The 3,927-nt window shown below is 37.9% G+C and overlaps 1 long non-coding RNA gene across 1 annotated transcript; it reads left to right on the top strand.

The window, feature by feature from the left end:
* Nucleotides 1-641: 641 nt before the first annotated feature.
* Nucleotides 642-1,316, top strand: LOC136250994 (uncharacterized). The gene is made up of 4 exons (XR_010698873.1): nucleotides 642-858; nucleotides 960-995; nucleotides 1,042-1,094; nucleotides 1,139-1,316. It is a non-coding gene; the product is annotated as an uncharacterized lncRNA (long non-coding RNA).
* Nucleotides 1,317-3,927: the final 2,611 nt, after the last annotated feature.

Raw genomic sequence — 3,927 nt, 5'->3', positions numbered from 1 at the left:
AGTTTATGGATAGTTCCAGTTAACATCAATCAGTCACAATGGATACTAGTGGTACAACTATGATTTTCTATATATTTCAGTTTGACATGTGCATGTACTCTCATAGGTATTGCACCCTGTTAAGAAGGAGTTGTGGCTGTACAATTCAGTGGCAAACACTCATCCCGATTGTGTTGCTTTGTTAAAGAATGGTTGGTTACAAAGGCCTAATGTATTTCGCGGACTGGACTCACGCACTGAGCTGGAAACAACTTTTATACTATAACCCAGGCATTATCCATCTCTTGCAACACTGGAGACACCACTATCAAGTTACAACTGCTGATACTGCTCTTCCTTACAAGTTAAACTAGCGGTGCACTAATTAATTAGAATACACTTACGATACACGAGTACTAGCAGTGATAAAGCGTGGTAGAGGCTATTGTTGTAGCTTAGATGTTTTTCTTGTATTGCTTTAGCACTAGTGCTAGGGTTGTAGAGATGAGCCAGTAATAATTCTTAGCAGAGTAGCAATAGGTGGCACCGCCCAGCGAGGTAAGTACTGGAGCAACAAAGGAAAAACATCTAAGCTACAACAATAGCCTCTATCACACTTTATCACTGCTAGTACTCGTGTATCGTAAGTGTATTCTAATAAATTAGTGCATGCACTAGTTTGTTAACTTGTAAGGAAGAGCAGTATCAGCAGTTGTAACTTGATAGTGGTGTCTCCAGTGTTGCAAGAGATGGATAATGCCTGGATTATTGTTTAAAAGCTGTTTCCAGCTCAGTGCGTGAGTCCAGTCCGCGAGTCCAGTCCGCGAGTCCAGTCCGCGAAATACATTAGGCCGGTTGCAAAGACAGGATTGTCACATGGTAAGATATACATGCATTATCACAAGTAAGATGGCTACAGGTAGTAATAATAACAAATTAATTAATATTGTTTACTTCAATACCCTGATACGCCACTGCAGACTAACAGCTGTGACTGTGGAATTTTTGTTTGTATGGTAAGCAACTATATAATATGACATTACAACTAGCATGTACTTTCAGTATGCACTGCATGAAATGATGGAGAGAGCATTGTATTACTTTACTTTACTCAGGTACATACATCATAGTATGTCATGTACTACCATGCACCTTACAGGGGAACACAAATGAAATAAGGGAGTGGATGACATGGAAGATAGTCGAATACTGTTTACCAGAGTCCGTTTAACTGTTGATGAATCTTGTGCATTATATTTCTTGAAATACAATATAAGTCACATAAACATGTTTGTTACTATTAACTGTAAATTATCTACTTGTTACTTCAAATACATAGTTCTAAGTCAAGATGTGTATCTGCAACACGCCCCACGGCTCCACTCCGTCATAACTTGATAATTGTCACATTGCAGAGTATCGATAATCCTGGGATGATAGAGTTGGTGTCAATAGTTATTTGATGTTTCTTAGTGCCATGTTGAAAGCATTTCGGGTCGATCTGAAAGCTTGTTTGGGCTTGGTTTTACCTAACCAATAGTCAAACATCATCATTAGAGGAAATTGAGGTTGTTTTTGGGTGGTGTATAATCACATTTCAGGACATCGTCAACAATTAAACTGGTTACCTGTGTGCGATCAAATCAAGTTTAAATCTACCTGTGCTATGTTTCGTTACCATAACAGTAACAGTAAGCCCTGCTTAGTCCTTGATCCACCAATCCTATTTGGTACCCAACATTATTACCACACATCATCATAGTTGTTGCAATGGCACAAACATAGAATCTCTTCTCTACCAAAAAGTTTTTCTGCTTGTCAGCTACTGCTTGGTAGAATTCTCTTACTGTAGCCACATGGGCTACTTTTAATTATAATGAATTTATATCCTCCCTTGTATTATCAGCATGGTTGTATAGCTTGGTTGTGTTTTGTAGTAGCTAGTTGTGTTTTGTATTGTGTTTATTGCTGTATGCTCTGGTAGGGAAGAAAGGCTTCTGCCAACTACCATGAGGTTAAACAAATAATCAATGTTATTTTGTGGGCCATGCCTACTCCTTTGTTGTCCCTGTACTGTATGATATCACACTACAAACAAAGCATTGCTACTTGCAAATTCATTTGGTTTCACAGTATTCTACTATGATGTAACATATTTTCATTGTAAAACCATTATAATTATTCCCAGAATACACATTAGAATCCCCAGAAATGGTGATGATTAAACCCTTTGAGCAGCTTTACTACATATGTAACGATGGTCCACTGTGTACTGCCAGTGTGGGCTCGCCTGAATTAAAAAAAAAAAAAAAAATTTGTAGCAACTTAGTGTTGAAAGTGTTTTGGGTCAATCTGAAAGCTTGTTTGGGCTTAGTTTTACCTAACCAATAGTCCAACACCATCGTCAGAGGAAAGTGAGGCTGTTTTTGGGTGGTGCATAAGGAAATATGATCATGTTTCAGGATATCGTCAACAATTAAACTGGTTCCCTATGTGTGATCAAATCAAGTTTAAATCTACTTGTGCTATGTTTTGTTACTATAACAGTAACAGTAAGCCCTGCTTAGTCCTTGATCCACCAATCCTATTTGGTCCCCAACATAATTACCACACACATCATTGCAAGGACAGCCGCTTTGCTAACCTAGAAACATATCGTCTCTCCTCTACCAAAAAGTTTTTCCGCTTGTCAGCCACTGCTTGGTGGAATTCTCTTACTGTAGCCACATGGGCTACTTTTAATTATAATGAATTTACATCCTCTGTTAAGGACCTTTACTTCAGGTGAACTTTTACTTGTAGCTTATCTTGTATTATCAGTATGGTTGTATAGCTTGTAGTTGTGTTTTTGTAGTAATTGTGTTTGTATTGTGTTTATTGCTGTATGTGCTCTGGTAGAGAAGAACGGCTTTTGCCGACTACCATGAGGTTAAATAAATAAGCAATCAATATTATTTTGTGGGCCACGCCTATTCCTTTGTTGTCCCTGTATTGTATGGTATCACCATTTCTGAGGCTTCTAATGTGTATTCCAGGAATAACTTATGGTTTTACAATGAAAATATATACCTTATGTCATAGTAGAATACTGTGAAACCAAATGAATTTGTAAGTAGTAATGCTTTGTTTGTATGTAGATATAAATGATTAAACCCTTTGAGCAGCTTTACTACGTGACGCCATGATGGTCCACTGTGTAGCTACTGTCAGTGTGAGGCTTGCTCAGGCTCACCCCAATAATTAAAAAAAAAAATCCGTAGCAGCTTGTTGAAAGTGTTTTGGATCGATCTGAAAGCTTGTTTGGGCTTATAGTTTTACCTAACCAATACTGCCTCATCATCATCAGGGGAAATTGAGGCTGTTTTGGGGTGATGTAATTTTGTGGGCCATGCCTACTCTGATGTTATTTTTGGCACAGAAACGTGGCTCTCCCCTAACATCAATTCTACTGAATTCTTCCCAACTGGCTATTCGCTCCTTGTTCTGAAAAAATTGATCTGATGGATATGGTGGAGTTTTACTAGCCTTCAAGAAAGACCTAACGGTGATAGAGTGCCAAATAACTAATGCAAATAAATGTGAAATAATTGCTTGCATGTGCTCTCGAGTTTAAAGATCAAAGAGTTATTGTTGTTCTATATATAGACCACCATCATCAGACATCACCTACACTCAAGATTTAATCTCAGTATTTGAAGATATCGCAGTAAACAATCCAACAACTCCCATATGGATAGGTGGGGACATGCATAAACCTTCCTAATGTCAACTGGAATAACAGTACAGTTGTAAATAACAGTTACCCACTTACAACTTGTAACACTATCCTAGACTTTATAGCAGATAATGGTTTCGTCTCACAACCTGTTTTAACTCCAACAAGAAACCAAAACATATTAGACATCTTCCTTACCAACAGACCATCCACAATTACATCATGTGAAGTAA

This window comes from Dysidea avara, chromosome 3, assembly GCF_963678975.1.
Source record: "Dysidea avara chromosome 3, odDysAvar1.4, whole genome shotgun sequence".
NCBI lineage: Eukaryota > Metazoa > Porifera > Demospongiae > Dictyoceratida > Dysideidae > Dysidea > Dysidea avara.
The sequence above is the reverse complement of the archived record's forward strand: the minus strand, read 5'-3'. Positions and strand labels throughout refer to the sequence as shown.